This window comes from Periplaneta americana, chromosome 10, assembly GCF_040183065.1.
Source record: "Periplaneta americana isolate PAMFEO1 chromosome 10, P.americana_PAMFEO1_priV1, whole genome shotgun sequence".
Classification (NCBI taxonomy): Eukaryota; Metazoa; Arthropoda; class Insecta; order Blattodea; family Blattidae; genus Periplaneta; species Periplaneta americana.
Genome location: NC_091126.1, coordinates 133,789,200 through 133,808,126, shown reverse-complemented (window position 1 = coordinate 133,808,126; position 18,927 = coordinate 133,789,200).

Genomic DNA, 18,927 nt, shown 5'->3' with positions numbered 1-18,927 from the left:
CATTTCTGTGGATTGCCGGATATTAGTATCGTATATGCAGGAGTGGTAAATGTATGAGATTCGATTTGTATACATATTATTTTACACCTACTGTACAGTACTTTGTAACAATTTTGTAAGTATACTACTAGAGATGTAAGAATCAGGTAATTGAAAGCGATATTAAGAAGCAAGATATGGTCCATTGGTGCTTCATGTTAATAACTGTGAACCGTCAATTATATACTAAATTAAGGGTATTAGTACATCGGCTTTAACCTCTTCCTTTACTATATATTTTACCAGTTTTGTGAAAAAAAAATTGTCATATTTTTTATTTTCGTAAAGAGGTCACTTAACATTGCAAAATCACTGTACATCACTAATTTTCTTACATATCTAAAAAGTCACTATGAAATAGACATACATTCTTACCTGAATTATTATACCGAGTTATCTCGTGCACTTTGATTCCAGCTCTGGTAGTTGTCCCACTTTGATTTTTTTCCTGAACTAATTACCAAATTATGTTTTTTTATGGATTAATTTATGAGGTACAATACCAGTGCTGTTATCAAGGCGTTAAATGTTGCTTGTCGTGTGATAGACTCGAAAGCAGGGTATTACGCACGGTGGCACATTGCATTCCGGACAGTAGTATCTTCTCTCCTATATGAGAGCATTTTGGGAAGAATGGTGTAGCAGTCATTGAATACTGTATTTGTACCGGTATATCTGTTCTTCAGGTTTGTGAATAATGTTCTGCAGTATCACTATGCCCAAAAGTACACGTATTTCAGAGTGTGTAGCAGGCCGCCGCGAATTATTTTCAGCATTCTGTGAACACTTATTAGCATGCCGAATCGTCTCCTCGAATATAATGTTGATGAGGTCATTATTAAATAATGTTTTTAAAAATTGAGAATTATCGTTATCAGAAACAATGTTAAAATTTCAGGGAATGGGGACCTCGGAGGTGCAGAAGAAATGGTGCCAGATATTTTCTATTCAAACCATTGTCGAAAAGACGCGACATCAACTGATCTGAATTTGTCTGTTAGCCTATAACTTCGTCTTCTGATACCGATGTTTCATATTTTGATTAAAAGTTTCGGAATCACTAACTTAATCTTTACACAAAACAGTACAAAAACACTAAAAAAACAGAAACCGCCAAAAGTAACTAGCATCTACTCACTACTGTGTGTGAATGCTATACAGTATGAGCATAGAACTCCACTCGCAAGGAAGAAGTACAAAAAAACACCACCGGATATAGCAATATCACTAACTTCTGTAGCCATTAGTGAGGAAAAGGTTAATGAAGAATGGAAACGTATATATTCGGGATATAATCCTTAGCAGCGAAAGTGGAACTCAAACGAGTTAACTCGGTTTAATATATTTTGACACAAGTTAGCAACCCGAGTTAACTCGGGTTAATCAGGGAAGTGGTTAAGAAGGAAGAATATCTGAGAGGTCCTTAGTTATTATAATACTATATATATCCAAGTTTCAATGTCGAAAGTTAAATTTAAAAATATAATTCTATCGGTGTGTAATCAATATATTTCCACTATCATTATTTTACAGAAATTAAAATTAATGTAACAAGAAAAACAGAATGTGCAAATGGATATATTCATAGGCTTCTTCATTATTTAAGGTATTTTAATTTAAAATAGAAAAATGCAAAGGAGAAGACTATCGATTAAATCTATAAGATAAAATTTCTTCTTAAGTCTCTTGCGACTGTTGTGGCTGATTTATATTTGAAAGACATCAGCTACATCAGTGGCAAAAAATATGGGATGAAAATAACTGCATAGAACGAAGATATTAATCTGTATTTTTATCAGTACAATACACGCAATTATTAATTCATTCTTCCAATTTTCATATTAACATAATTTTCATTGATCAAGTTTTTTAAACGAAATATATATGTCAATGTCGTCGAACTAATGTTATGAGAGAACAAAACAGCAGCACAGCTTCACACAAGCAACAAATATTTTATTATCTTTGTGGTGGGAATTTTAGAGATTGCATTTAACACTCCTGCACCAATTCTGGTTCTCAGTATTATTAGAGACGTTTTCTGCATTACCAATATACAAAAGCATTCACCATACAAAATGAGGAATAATTTTTTATGAAGATACAGTATAAACTGTTAAATCAAGTGAACGAAAAGAGGATGAAGCATTTAGGTTGCTAGATCAATATTAAAAGAAACTCAGTTTACTTACATCTGACTAAACACACGAGTATACTATTATTATTATTATTATTATTATTATTATTATTATTATTATTATTATTATTATTATTATTGCCACACGATTTTAAGCGGTACAAATCTTCGAGAATTTAATATGGTTCTAATGTAGGCCTAACTACAATCGATGTTTTATTCACAACAAATTAATGCTCAAATTCTATTATCTGTACGCTCAGTGTAACTCAACCATTAGGGCCTAGTATAGTACATGTCATTAATTTGTGAATAATCGGTTTACTTTATGAAAAAAGACAGACATAAATTGTTCAACTTCTTAATATTTATCGCTACATTCATAGAGAATTTTAAAATTTTAAAGAGATATGAAAATACCAGTAACGACATTTTCCATACAAATTAGTTCTTATTGGTTGGATATGCGTTATAAAAAATATTTCAATGGAAGTACACATAGGTTCTCTCTCATAGAAAGAACCACCTGTTAAAATTTGGGCACTCAAACTCCTAATACCTACATGAATCTTCTCAATGAAATATTGTTAGTAGGCTACACTTGTGATCAAAAATATTTTAAAAATTATTTCTTTAAATAACTATTATACTGAAATTATTATTAAAATAAAAAAAACTTAAGCATTATTAAAAAATTTGAGAATATCCATAATTTCAAACACCTACTTACTTACTTACATACTGGCTTTTAAGGAACCCGGAGGTTCATTGCCGCCCTCATATAAGCCCTCCATTGGTCTCTATCCTGAGCAAGATTAATCCAGTCTCTACCATCATATCCCACATCCCTCAAATCCATTTTAATATTATCTTCCCACCTACGTCTCTGCCTTACTAAAGATCTTTTCCCCTCTGGTGAAGGATACAATGCGTGCAGCTCTGCGTTGTGTAACTTTCTCCTTTCTCCTGTAACTTCATCCCTCTTAGCCCCAAATATTTTCCGAAGAATCTTATTCTCAAAAACTCTCAACCTCTGTTCCGCTCTCCAAGTGAGTCCAAGTTTCACAACCATACAGAACAACAGGTATACTTCGCACGAAAACATGACGACCTTCCCTCATATCCTTCACCAGTTAACTGCAGGCACGCGCAAGGGATATACCCTTAGCCGAGTTGCCAATTCTTCAAGTCATTGTGATTTGCGAACGTTTTTCAAATTGTGTTCCGTGAAACCGCGATTTTCAGCGAGACTATATTATCTTTGTAAATATACCTTAATTTATAATTACTAAAACAAAATTGCTATAAAAATGAACAAGCTCATTTTAAAAACACATTATATTTATATTTTCACTAACATGTTTTGCCTAAATTAACAAAGAAATGCAGAGTTATATAATAAGTGTTAAATTCTCATGTTATTGAAGAAGTTCCAGGATTTTATACTTAATTGAGGATGTTGCGCTGGTAAAATTTTCGGAAACTGTGATCATTGAATAGCAATTTATAGTACAAGAGAGTAAAATTAGATTTTATCCGCTTCGCCTTGGGTGATAATTTCCACGAGCGCATAAAATCCGTTTACTCTAGTGTGCTATACAATATTTTAATCATTACTGAAATGTAAATTTAATTTTAAAGTGTAGGTCTTTTCTTCGTAATGTGTTGTTGGCGAAGAAGTTCATATATATTCATTTTAATTAATGCTAATATGTTGGTTGTCATGTAGAGAGTGATTTAAAAACATTTAATTCACTGCTGTAAGTTAGAAAACTTTTAAGCACTGCTGGGACTAATGTCATTATTTAGGTTGCTAAGGACGGTGAAATAAAGACCAGTTTAGATGCCGCTCATGGATAAATGTATTCCTTTTACATCATTTTTTCATAACACGAAAATCATATTAATGCACAAAAGAATATATTTGTTTCTCTGCCAGTTTACTTGCTAATTCGATGCAAATTTTCTGTAGGCCTAAGGAACATTATAAGATACGAAATATGATTGAATTAATTAAGGGGGCATGTACACTTCTTATACCTTAAAATTATGTTATGTGAAATATAGGCCTAATATAAAATTTAAATTTATACACCAACTATTGAAGTTCATTCAGATAAAACAACCTGTATTAGTTTTTAAGTTATTTAACGACACTGTATAAATTACTAGGTTATTTGGTGTCGATGGGATTGGTGATAGAAAAATGGTATTTGGCGAGATGAGGCCGAGAATTCGCTATAGATTACCCGACATTCACCTTACTGTTGAGAAAAACCTCGGAAAACTCCCAAACAGATAAATCAGCCAAAGCGGGAATTGAACCCACGCCCGAGTGCAACTTCGGATCGGCAATCAACTAAGCTATGCCAGTGGCTCTGTATTAGTTCTGAAGTTATGATTTGTAATGTAAAGTGCGGCATTGGCTATAATAGCTGTTAAGTGGAAAACAGCATGAGCTCTTTTTTCTTCTTCGCAAACTAGGCTTATATTCCTTAAAAACCCTTTTCCTGGTAATTCCCAAAATACTGGATAGAATCGAATGAAATTTTTTCTGCATTCTTAAACATAATGTACAAATCAGAATATTTCCGGAAGTTTGTTTGCTGTTGGCGATATCTCTTCCGAGTATTGTTCGATGTAGTTAATCACGCATAAAATGTCTATCTTACCGAATTCTGTTTTACAGTAGTTTATTTTCTCTTCAGTTGGTGAACCGTAGTTCTTAATTACTATGCCCCATATATATTTTTTTACAAACTCCGCCGGTTGCGTCCGATGTTAAGTGATTAAGATTTGTACTTATCAAACTGCCTCAACTTTCGATTACTCTATGGATAGAATTTCTAACGTTGGATACAATTTTAACACACTCCTCTGCAAATAACATATTCTGTTTTCTTCGACGGTGTTATTTGTTCTTGTCGTGATGGTCCTGGATCTTCAAGTGAATTAGGAGGCCTGACTGCGGATCATCGGCTCCTACACTCATTAATCATGGCCGGAATAAATTAAACATATTGAAGTACAAAACAGTATAAAACAACACGTCGACATATGTCTAAAAAGACACTGACAACAGGTGAAACCAAACAGGTAGAGGTAATGACTTACGAGTAAATTTGGCAATTTTGGGATCTATTGTATTTCTGCCACGCGGCTAGGGGTTGAGTAGAGGATGGGGGTTTATGACGGATTACCAATTCCAAGAACAGAGGCCGTCATGTTTTCGAGGAAAGTATAGATATGTTTTCTTACTGAATTTGTGAAACAAACATTTAACAATCTAATCCTATATGTGATGTTTTCCATATTTTAACGTGTTAATGTTCCATATTTATTGAAGGATTATGCGTCTTCTGAGATGTTTTACGTTAGTTTCAAATCAGATGACATTTCTTTCACAGGACAGCGGATGATACACTGACACATTGATACATTGTTTATAATCTTAGAATTCTTTTTCACTAGTTATGAATTGTTTTAATAGGTTGTGTTTGAGAAGTGTACTGAGATTCACCTTCACTGCCTTCTATCAACGTAGAATTCCAATGCTTCGGACTTTTCAAAATATCCTCTTTGAGACTGCACAATATTTTGTTAAGTGCTTTGTGAGTATTAAGAACGCCATTTTAACTAAAGGACTGTCAATAAGCACAGTTCTAAGAAACGAAACTTTTCTACAAAAATTGTGACTGTTGTGAATTTTACAAGTATCCAGTAACATCACAAGAAAAGTTAACTTTTTCCGCAGCTGAACATATCCAGTGTAGTATTGTATGGAATGTGCGAAAAATTGTAAACCATTAGGTTGATTTCTTTCCACCTGCATATTGGATTAGTTACAGAATTAATAGTGATAATACAATGTCAAGATACTTATTCTACTCCAAAATTTAAACTGTGATATTGGCAGTGATCAACTGTTGGTGTTACGTTTATGAGCCAGATACTTTAACAATAACAGTTCTTAAACACAGGACTTTGCTACAAAGAAGTGAAAAATTAGTCAGTTTTAGTGACATTCCGTAATTATATTTCAATTAATTTTGGATATTTGTGTTGCAATGGAACACAAAAATGTATGTCGTTTTATTGCTATGACGATTGTCATACTTCTTGTAAAATTCGCGGTGACCTGACTTAAAAATGACAGAGATCAGACACAAAAGTTAACACAGTGAAGAATAATTAAATCCTAATTTACTTTCAGTTACGTTAATGTAAATAATTCTTAAACGAAGAAGCACAGTACAAAGAACTGTGAATGTTGTGAAATTTAACAACATTCCAATAAGTCTTAAATTTCTTGTGTTGCGGACAAAATACTTGTGGTTGCTAGTCCTAAATTCTGAAGAATTACGTCTTTCGGTTACAATTTATAAATTGGAAACATTTTATAGTGATGGTTAATACGCCTTCAATATGTTGCTGAAAAAACGAGTTAACACTTTCCGAAGACAAAATAGACCTTAAGCGAAAACTCCGATAAACTCTGAAGTGAGTTCATGCTTTCCAACTACTTACAGCCATAAGTAAAAACATTATGTACTGCAAGAAATAGTGACATTTCCTAAAACTCTAAATAGCGAAAAAGTGAGCTGTTTTACTACAATGTGGCTGAACGAAAGGCACAAGTGAGAAGCGTAAAACGAGTTATTGTTTTATGCATGAAGAACTTGAACAACAAGATGGTGAAGAAGATGAAGAAGAAGAAGAAGAAGAGGAAGAACAAGCAGAGGCATTTTGGAAATGTTTTCTAATCCTAAGACTGAAGTGGCAGAAATAGTGTTAAGTCTACAGACAAGCAACGATAGATGCACAAGAGAAGATTCCGGCATCTTCCCGCAGTTGCAGCAAAAATCATAGACTTACAACACGACAACACGACGGAGTGGTTCCAGACGCCGAAATTGGAGTGCCTCACAACATCATCTTATCCCATCAGCGGGGACGACATTTTAGGAGTCCAAAATCTTACCACGCTTGCAGCAACAATCAAGGACCACAACCACGACAGGAAGAAGCAGAGGTCAATGATGCCAGAATTGGAGTGCTTGTGAACATCATCGGAGCCTAGGAGCGGGGGCAGCATTGTAAGTATCAACGACATTTTGTTCAGATTCATACTTAACATCAACAATTACATATAGTATATTAAATTGATTGCGAATAAAAGTATTTCCTTTTCAAAGCTAGCCTAAAACGTATTTTATTCTGAGATGTCAGAATATCTAACCTCTTACTTGAATGGATTTTGGACTAAATTTTGAAATTTAGTTTACTTAGAACTATGACTAATGCTTTCTATTTATCATAGTACATTTATACGAATTTGTCATATTTCCAGAGAGATAGGATTTCTCAACTGTTTCCAATATATAATTCAAATACATTGTTATTTTCCTTACAGGATCGGTATTTCAGAGTCCAGATCTGTGGAATTCGAGAAATTCGAAAAAATTTTAAACTCCAAGTATAAATTTTATTGAACCAAAAACTAACCCGGAATGTGCTGAATTAACCACTTCGCTTCGGGGTAGTAGTTGTTTGACAAACAGTAATGCAAAATAAAATCAATGTCAGCTATTAGAAATTTTCATTTTACGGTGTTTTAATTTGGTTTCCAAGAAAATCACATTCATAATTTTGGTTTGGTTTTCTTTCTTACCGAAAATTAATGATTTCCAACTCCCAACCCAAACATAAAATTTCTGCTTTCTTATTTGAATGCAATTTTATTTCCATTTATTCCTATTTATAATGTCTTGTTTTACATTCATTCTATTCTCATTTATTTCGTTTCCAAATACTCATTTTTCTATATCAATTATTTTTATCTTCCATCTATTTCTGAGATGCGACCTTCAATCAAGCAATATTTTTAATATATGAAGGTTATATGATTTCAGTCAGTAACTTATCGAAGTGTAAGTACAGAATAAATTCTGTTACATCACATTAAATTATATATTTCACATATAACATTATATTATATTGTATATAATATAATATATTATAATATATATAATAAAATGTGATATGTGAAATATATAATTTAATGTGATGTAACAGAATTCATTCTGTACTTACACTTAGCTAGGTTACTGACTGAAATCATATAACCTTTTTATATTATAATTCCAACTTATCTGAATCTTAACATGACCTTCACATATTTTTAATGTTATATTTTATTTCGTTTCTGATCTTATTCTAATTTGGTTTCCAAATAATGTCATTGTTTTTAGAAAATGTATTTTACGAAATATCTTCTTCATTAGTCAGATTTCCATACCAAATATATATTGTAATTTGCATTTTAAAAACATCATATTCTTGCATTACTAGAAAACTCACTGATTGAATACACAGTGATCATGATTTAAAATTAATTTTACTTTTTTTAGAAACCTGTATTTCTCTACAACTTAATCTGATTCATGCGATAATGCAAAATGTATGCCTACGTCTTTATAAAATGTACCATGATATTATAATCTCATTGTTTTAAAATAATAATAAAATACTTAAATTAAACTTCCATTCTGTTCCACCAAACCACAATTCTAATGAAGTTTCAGCCTGTCACAACAATTCAAAACTAATTCACCACTTCTTCATTACATTACTTGCATTCCAAAAATACTGACATGATATATTTGCATTACTGTGGGCGCCAAATTGGTTTGCCCCAACGTAAGAAGAAGAAGCCTTCAACGCTACGGTCCCCCCCTCACACCCTTTATATGAAGATAAATATTAGATTGCATAGTTTAGGTACAGTTAGCCAAATACATAGCTGAGTGATTTTGTGGGTCAAGCATTATCTAATTTCATCCCAGTAAAACCTCTGTAAAAGGAATACTGAATTTAGCTTTTCATTGTCTTATCAATACTCTTCCCAAAAGTAAATGATTGAAGAGTAACCTCACTCACACAACTGTCTTCTGACATGAGAGTAACACGTCTAATACGCCCGAGACTATAGACCTATTTGGAGTCCAACTCAAGCTCTATGTCCGTATCTGTACAGAGTTATGTTAGTTACTTGGCAAATTTTCCTGAACGTCAAAGAGTAGGACATAATCCCTCAGGCTACTCAAACGGACCCACTGTGTTATTTCAAAATTTTCATTTGGGCAAGAAATTACCTGTAAATTTTGCCTGTAGCCCTCTTATTCAGGACATAGCCCAGTTGCGTTCAGGCCTATTTCCCTTTATTTATCGGGTGAAGGAGTCCATGCTAAAGATTGAAGTATGAAGTCGTTTAATGTAAGTCACCTTCAGTCAGGTGTTATTCAAATAACGTCGCATGTAATGGCAGGCGCAGTATCTACTATACTTGATTTTTTTGAAAGATGGGACATGACAGGAGCGTTGCGATCGGGAAAAACAACTGAATGTCACATAGCGTGGTAGGCCTCTTGCTATGGTAACAACGGTTGAGTTGCCAAACTTACAGTTTCCATATTGCGAGTACTTTATAGTTCTCTTGGCTACATTTATTGTGCACACAATGTTAGCATTGGCACGTTTCGTCTTTGATTCTCTGTCGATTTCTGTATTGTGTTCTTACCTTCGCGCCAATTGTCAATGAATGTTTCAACGTCAGCCTTCTTAACGACAATTCCTAGCTACCATCAGCTGGCAGCATGATAGTCCATATCGGCAACATGACACTGTAGTTCCAAGCTCGGCTGCTTAACTCTCATGTCCCAGCTTTAAAAAAAAACAAGTATAGGCCTACGAGAACGATACTTAAAGACAGGAATTTAGAGGCGATTCCTTCACGAGAGGCTATTCTAAAACAATTTGTAAAAATTTAAATACAGTTGTAATAAGTTATAAAATTATGGTAGATATTAGCAAAGTAGGATGGTCAGGAGTCCCTTAGAATTTTTTCACAGGATATTAGGCCCTTCATCGTCAACGGAACAGGTCAGTCTTATTCTGGCCAAGAAAAGAGCTAGGACTTTTATATTTTCCACTCCTTTCCACATCATAGGTTGTACAGGGGCAGGAAATAGTTTCGCATATTTTCAATATATTTTCAATATGCTATATGCAAAATATATTTCAAAATTTGGTAGGACTACAGTTTCACATACAGCTTCCAGGGTGTTACTGAAAGGTGTTAAGTACATTTAAGTCCACAATATAAACCATTATAATTAGAATTTGGAAACTGTTTCTCCGTACCAACATTGACGTCTTCGCCAAGAATAACTGTTTGAATCGAATACCATGGGTCACACTGAGCAATTTCTGGAAACTGATATGAATAGTGATAAATTATTTCTGCTTTCGATTCTATTGCTTCTCAAAATATTCTGCTTAAATTTTATACACTTGTTCATTCGCTAGAACCAGCCATCAAAACACTACACCCACTTTTCTATAGGCATTTCCAGCTTTTGAAAGCCTCAACGGTATTAAAGGAAAATCCGCACATTTCCATCTTGATGATTGGGAACAAGTTGAAGTCGCATGGTGCCAGATCAGGAATTTAGGACGCATTAATAATTAATTTCACGCTTGAAGTGACTAAAAATTCCACTGTCTGTTTCGCAGAGTGGGACTATGCATTGTCATAGTAGAGGAAGACATGTTTCCAAGGTCGTTCTGCACACACTTATTCCAATAAAGTATCAGAGCGACGACGAAATAATGAGGCAACTATCTTCATACCAATGCTTCCGCCTCTTTTGGCTTTCGTTGGCTTATTTTCGACTAGAAAGATCCATTGTGTCCATTGCCGTTTATTTTCTGGCTTATATCAGTAATTCCATGTTTCGTCACCTGTTTTGATGTCAAAAATAGAGTATGACCTGTCTCGATCTCGATTGAATTCTTTAAATATTTTCGTGCACCAATCAACACGTGTTTGTATTTCAGCTTCTGTCAAATTATGAGGAATCCACAAGAGGGCTAGAATTAGACTATCTAGTCCTCTTGGGAATCCACCAAGCACACAGCTTCCTCACAGCATGTTGATTAAGGGCCGGTTCACATGGTACGGAAATTTCTACAAACGGACATTTATTTCATTCGATTTCGTGCCGACAGCAGTGTACATACGGTTAGATTTTCCCCTTCCGTATTTAACTTAAATTTCATTATGCAGGGAAAAAATCGAATCGTGTGTACACTGCTCTCCGCAAGAAATGAATTCGAATAAATGACCGTTTCGAGAAATTCCCATACCGTGTGAGCGGGCCCTAAGTATAATGTTTTGTATTGCACTCATACCCATCTCAAGGATCCCCGAATTTAGGCGTAGGTGAGTCATTTATTTAATCATGCGTCAATATTTCTGTCACTAGTCATTGTAGCATGTCGATCCTTGCAGAAATCGTCGCTGATGTAAGTACATCCACTTTTGAATTCCGCAGACTAATTATACGCGGCCCCAGCTGATGATGCTTAATCTTCAAAAAGCGTTTAAATTTCGTTAGATGCATTGTTTTGGGGTCAATGACGATTAAAACGATAGAACATCTTAGTTCCAAAAACTTCTAGACTTAAATCCATTAGTAAAATAGACTTTTCATTTTAAAAATATCTACCAACTAAACCAGGATATATTTTTTGGTTTTGTAAACAGCAGTTGTCTTGGGAACTTAATTGCGTTTTATCATAGAACAAAAGATGATATATTGCTAAACATGTAAGTTTGCAGAAACTTTCAGTGACCTCGTAAGAAAAGGAAATTAACTGCTAGAAAATGTTAACTGTGGTAGAAACATAGTAAGAATGGATATTTGTTCATAGTTTATTGAACGTCTTTTTATTTAATATTTTGTAATAAATTAGACCTTGTTAACCAATTGGATTCCCTTATGTTGGTGAACCTGTAGCATAATCTTGTGTAGCATAGCCTATTTACCTTGGTGACAGCAGTGGGTGCTATATTTTAAATTATCCCCTCCACATCATGGGTAAATGATTGCTCAACAGAAACAAGTTTAATATTTTATTGCCGGATTCTGCTGCCATCTAATTATGACGTATTAAATGTAGCGCGCTCAGGAGAGACGGTGAAAGGGCGGAATATTTTAAGCCTACTTTTCCCTTGACCAGAAAAGGAGTGTAACAAAAATGCACTGGAATCGGATAATGTTGGTCCAATTAATTCTACTTTTCAAATTTCAACTTCCTCAGATTTTTCTCACATAATAATAGTTGCTGTTTATTTTGGTCTTCTGTAATTGTATTTTCTGGATATCATAATTCTTGATATTATGTCGTTTATTTGACAAAAGCTATTTATCTTCTTTCTGTACCACTGAGAAACGTTTTTACATACAGACTCAACGAATGGTCTCAATTATTTTTTCTTCGAGAGTATCTTTTTATCTTTGTGCCTCAAAATTCTCATTCCCAAAAGTCTACAGATTTGTGAGATTTTATTATCAATTTCGTAGTTGATGGTATTTGAAGTCCATGCCTTTGTCAGATGTTGTGATCAATTCCAGACATGATGGTATTTGACAAAAAAAAATCTTCTCTTTCTAGCCAGTTCCACACAGTTGTACATCTTAATTATTTTTTTATATTTCCTTTATATAACGCGCTTAGTAATAGAAAATTCACTTTTCACATATCTTTGGAATTATACAAGTACGTCATATTGTTTTCTATGATATATTCATGTTATATATCCCTTTTCTTCTTCGAAATTCTTCTGAATTTTCTTGTAATTGGTCCCGGTTTTCGGATACTAAATTATATGATAACTCATTTTCGTATCTAGGTATATAATTTCATTTGTTTCAGTCTCTGCCCTTTCCTGAAGTTTGTAACCACATTATGTCTTCTATCATTGCATTAAATACTGCTTTACTCGTTCTGTTTTGGTGAATTTCTAATTTGAACGCAACTAATTTTCATGTTGTATTTTAAAATTTGGCTTCTGTTGGTTAGTGTCATCAACATTGCCATCTTTTATGGCTTTATTAAATATTCAATTTTCAATCACTCTACATAATGTGAGAATGTCTTTAATTATCAGAGCTTACGTTAAGATTTTCAGTAATTTGTGGAAGTGATATATTAATAATATTTTGTCCTTGGCATTTCACTGCAAACACGTGAATCTATTTTTTTTTTCAAATTACGGCTGTGACTAACATATCTGATTTTACCTGCACTATAATGCAATTTTTTTTCTGGATTTTTGTGTTCTCTTTCAGCTTCAGCAGGACTGATTAAATTTAAGATGTTTTCTCCCATAGATACAGTCGGGAGAAGCTGAGTATATCATCATTTCACATTCATAACACACATTTCAAATGCATGTTGAACTTTCAGTCACTCTATGCAATTAACAATCAATATAATAATATTACTTGGCTGTCATTGTTTGAAATTATCCAATAAACGCTTAATAAAATATTGCTTATACTTTCTTTGCCTCATTATTTCCTTTCTCGCTTTCATTATATTTGCTCTCATTTAATGACATTTTGTTTATTGATGTTTGTCTTAAATAATTTGAATTATTTCCAATTAGAGTTTAACAATTTTACGATGTATTTCTTCTTGCTATCCATTTAAAACTCGATATCCAATTGTGCTTTTAGGTCTACTTTCTATTTTTAGAATTCTGCTATGAATTTTTATATTTATTGCGTATTCGTACACCTTAGGTTCATTGTCAGCATACTCATTTCTCATAATTTCGTAAACTCTTAGCGCATCGTCTTAATGTTACGATTTCACTTACTGTAAATATTGCGTTACGCGGCTGTATCTTTCAAATACCCAAGTTTAGAAGATTTAGACGTTTAATCTCGATGCTTGTTGTTCATTTGTTTAGGTAAGTATACGTCTTTAATCGTAATATTTTTTATTAATTCTCGCAACCTATCTGGGACACTTTCTGACTCATCATTTTCAAATGCTGATTATGCTACTTAGAGAAAAAAAAAGCCATAATTTAATACTGCATATCTATTGTAGGCTAGATTGCTTATAAACGTACTGAACTGTAATTATTTTGAAATTAATTTGTAACCTTTTACAACAACGCATTATTCCTGTAAATTTGCCTATAACAAATGGATTTGATAATTATAATATAAATTAAACAACAGGTATTATAAATTCGACAATATAATTTGTTTTATTATATTCCATACTACAAGGTAGTCCATTGTGTATTGTTATATAACTCATCTGGTGAGGCGTATCTCCTATGGAACGTACAACTGAGCTATTCATGGTTTTGAAGAGAAATTCAAGCCTCAATTTCTCTTGGAAACAGGAAAGGATTTGGTCAAATCGGAAATTCAGAGAAGAATCTCAGTCATTCAGTTAAGAATCCATCTCATTCGAGAATCTCAGTTCTTCAGTGATGGATCTATCTCGTCCGAGCATCTCAGTTTTTTACTGAAGAATTCATCTCATGAAGAATCCATCTCATCCGAGCATTTCAGTCCTTTAATGAAGAATCCATCTCATCCGAGGAACAGAGTCTTTGAGTGAAGAATTCATCTCATACTAGAATCTCACAGATTGTTCCGAATCTCACCGGATCGGTGGACATCAATGACGTGACGTTTCAGCGGAATAGGAAAAAAACTGCTGGAAAGTTCAATGGCTATCATGGCGGCAGTACAAGTTGTTACTGTGCTACACTAGCAAGATTTTGCTAAATTTCCATACTGTCATCTCGCTCAAAGAAAAGAGAGCACTAACAATTTATTTCTTGAACCAGTAGTAATATCTGGTCCGTTGACATGTTCGTTCATAAGCCATTAACATATTTCTATACGTTGTGCACGTTAATAACAATACAGCAGAACACACCGCCATGACACAACAGTGCACGATGTCATTCGTCTGCTAATTCCCGCCCTATACAAGAACCAACCAAATTCACTGATGGCGGCTGATGGAGACTGCCACCACCTCTGCAAGCTGATGGAACCGGTGCGACGCAGGTGGAACATCTGTGACGTCATTGCTGAAATTCGGAACACCGTGATGCCATCAAATTGCTCAGCGCTGAGATTCGGAACACGCTCTCAATCTATCAGCGAAGAATCCATCTCATCCAAGGATCACATTCCTTGAGCGAAGAGTCCATTTCATCCGAGCATCTCAGTCCTTCAGTGAAGAGTCCATCTCATTCGAGATAATGGTTAATGTTATATGACTTTGTATTCTATTGAATAACTCTTTTGTGATAGTTTATAATTTGTAGTGGTATTTTACTGTGTTAATTACATTAAATCAGCTAGGACAAATGTGCTAAGTAAGTATTAGGCCTATAATTCTTTCTTAATTTCTTCTTTCTAATTATTCGCCAGTCCCGTGCCGTGGCGTCACGGTCTAAGGCATCCTGCATTACGGAATGCGCGCTGGTTCGAGTTCTCATGGGGGGAAGACATTTTCTCATGAAATTTCGGCCAGTGTATGGGACCGGTTCCCACCGAGCATTGTAATGCACTTGGAGATCTACGATAGGTAGCGAAATCCTGTTGCGAATGCCAGCTATAACGGCTGGGGGATCATCGTGCTAACCACATGATACCTCCAGTCTGGTTAGATGATCGTCCACCTCTGCTTCGGCATGTGGGTGTTAGGCCAGTAGCCGGCTGGTCGGTCTAGACCCTTCACGGGCTGTAGCGCCACGGATTATTAATTATTCGCCACCAAAGGTTCCTGTTGATCTGCGGCTGTGCTCGGGAGTGAGTATGATTTTCTCTTGGACTGATTAATTGGTTGGTGGTTTTCCGAGTTTTCCTAAAATGTAAGGCGAATATCTGCTAATCTATGGATAATTTTTGTGTTTTTGCACTAGGCTTATTCAACCAGGTATACTCCGCAATTCCCGCCTTGAAAAATCAAACTGCTGGCATAATTTATTAGCAACAAAATTTAATAATTCGTATCAAATTAATTTCACTCCGCTTTTCCAGGTTTTATGGAAAGAAAATTATATTAGTTGCATAGTATATTTCTTGAAGCTTCAATGAAAAAATTGACATACTAATGCAACATTTTAAGTGTTGTTAACAGTGAACGTGGAGATAATTTATTGTGGGGGCGCGTGGTAAGGAGTAACGCTGCAAGCTGTAAGGTCGCGAGTTAAATTACCGATGGGGTCATGGATTTCCTCTAGTCATCTAACCCAGTGGTTCCCAAACTTAAAAGTGCGACCCGCTTTTTGGCCGAGAATTTTGTTAGCGATCTCCATTACCGTACCGAAAAATACAAATTCCTTTGAAACCTAAAACAACGGCACCTAACTTCATTTTACTCAAGCAGTGGATACGAGCCATCTTCTAATATACAGGGTGTTTCCTAGGTGGTGTTACAAACTTTCAAGGATGATGGCGAAGGGTAGGCTACATGTATCAATTTGAGTTAAGGAACCATGGTCCGGAAATGACTGAGTCGAAAGTTATAAGCAAAAATAGTTTGTGGAAATGGAATTGTAATTTCGTATGATGTGCCCTCCTCGCCTTAACTTTTGGAACAGTCGTGGAAAAATGGTATGGGTCGGGTGTCTTCTACGTAGGTACTTGTCGCGATACAATCTGTGAGCTTGTCTACTGTTCCATTGGCTCATCCATATTCGAAAAACAGGCCTGCTTATTCCGCTCTCGTGTACTCCTCCATTTCACTAGGACTGATCGACTGTACAAGTTGCAGTGTCCAGTTCTCCTTGGGTCAGGCCTGCGCATTTCCTCTATTCCGATTTTCCACAGGCATCGTTGCCTGATTCATTCTTGCACCTACTGCATTGCTCCGTTAGATCGCTCTGCGATGCTGCCTCCGGCATCCTGTTCGGTACTTTATAGCTTCTTTGGCTTGGTCAAGATATCTAACTGGCCATGATTTCCTGACCTGTGAATCCCTTCAGGAAAGTTACGTTTGAATTTTTCCCATCATATTAAAAGGCGAAAAGCGTGGCGAGGTGAACTGCTTCACTATGTTCTCCAGATGCGAAGTGTGAGATGTTCGTTCATATTAACGGCGAGACGCGCTACTCGGAGTGGCGAGTTGAACAATTGCAACATATTTTTACCCTAAGAATTTCGAAGATTTCTAAGTTGTCACTGATTTTATCAGTAGATGAAAGCTCTTAAAAAGGAGTTCGAAAATGCAATGTAGAGCAATGATAATGACAAAGTTTTTTCTTGTCATGAAAATTAGTTCCAATTCAAAGTGGATTATAATCATCGAGTAGGTTGGGAAATAGAATATGCTGAAGGATATGCGAGGTCGTCCTATGGTGATGAAAGAAATATTCGGAAATATGTTGGAAAAATCTCCCATAAAATGTCCATATGCAAGAGAAATCTCAAATATGAAAGTGACAGATCTTAAAACGAGTCTCCACCTGGAGAGAGATCACAGTACCAGCCGGGTGGATGATGTACTGAAAGCGAGTTACCGCTGAGAGTGAGATCCCTGTACAAGTCGGTTGAAAGAGTTCTACTAAAAGCAAATCCCCACCGGGAAACAGATCTCCGTGCCAGTGGAGTGAAAGTTTTACTGAATGCGAGACCCCACCGGGAGAGATATCCATGTATCAATCGGGTAAATTACGTACTAAAAGCGAGTCTCAACCGGAAGGGAGATCCCTGTACAATTTAGGTGAACGTTGTAGTGAAAGCAAATCTCCGCCGGAAAATAGATTCCTTACCAGACGGGAGAAAGTTTTAGTAAACGCGAATGTCCACCGGGAGAAAAATGTCTGTACCAGACGGCTGAACGCTGTACTGGAACTAGTCTCCACGGGAGAGAGATCCCTGTACCAGTCGGGTGGAGGTTGTACTGAAAGCGAGTCTGTTCCAGTAGAGAGATCCCTGTACCTGTCGAGTGAATGTTGTAGTAAAAGCGAGTCTCCACCGGGGGAGAGTTCCCTGTACCGGTCGGATGAATGTTGTATAGAAAGCGAGTCCCCGCCTCAGGAGAAATGCCCGTCTAAGTCCAGATCTCCGTCCTGGTCAAGTTTAAGTCATACTGAAAACTAATCCCAAGTGAAAGAGCGAGTTCGACCCCAATCGGGTTAATGTCTTACTCTATTAGGCAAAAGCTGTATACAATTCAAAACTTTATGACATGAATTCACTCCTAAGTCACCTTTAAACAGTTCTGAATTTGCAGCAGGAAACACACAGAAAATGGAAAACTTCGTACATATCACTTAAAACTGTCAGTGATGTATTTTACTAGTAATATCTAAATATTCTATGCCTTATACTGTACAGATAAGTAACCGCTCGTAGACTTTTTCGAAATTAAGAATAATTTCTACGTGAAAAATTTAATTTTTCCCAAGTACTGTAATGTCCTTATCATACGTTATTCACACGAATTTTGATTATATTACTATATCGTTAAATCTCTTGCGTATAAATACAGTTATAAATGATATTATGTATAAAGTCTTCAAATATTGATCTTAATTATGTTAAATTTCTTTACACCATGACTGCATCACCATAAGTGATCACAATACCCTCTCGATCAGTGTTTCTATCTGACGCGATTCTCGTATTGAAGCAGCACTTCACGTCATAATAATAAGTATGTGAGTATAATCTCTGTCGCAGAGATTGATAATGCCAAATCGGAGTTAGAATTTGGTTCTCCTATGAAATGAAGCATGAAATACTCCTTCTTTAGAGAGAGAGAGAGGGAGGGAGAGAGAGAGAGAGAGAGACAGAGAGAGAAAGAGAGAGAGAGTACGAGTCTGTGACACAATGTCCTGCTATAGCAAGAATTTCAGA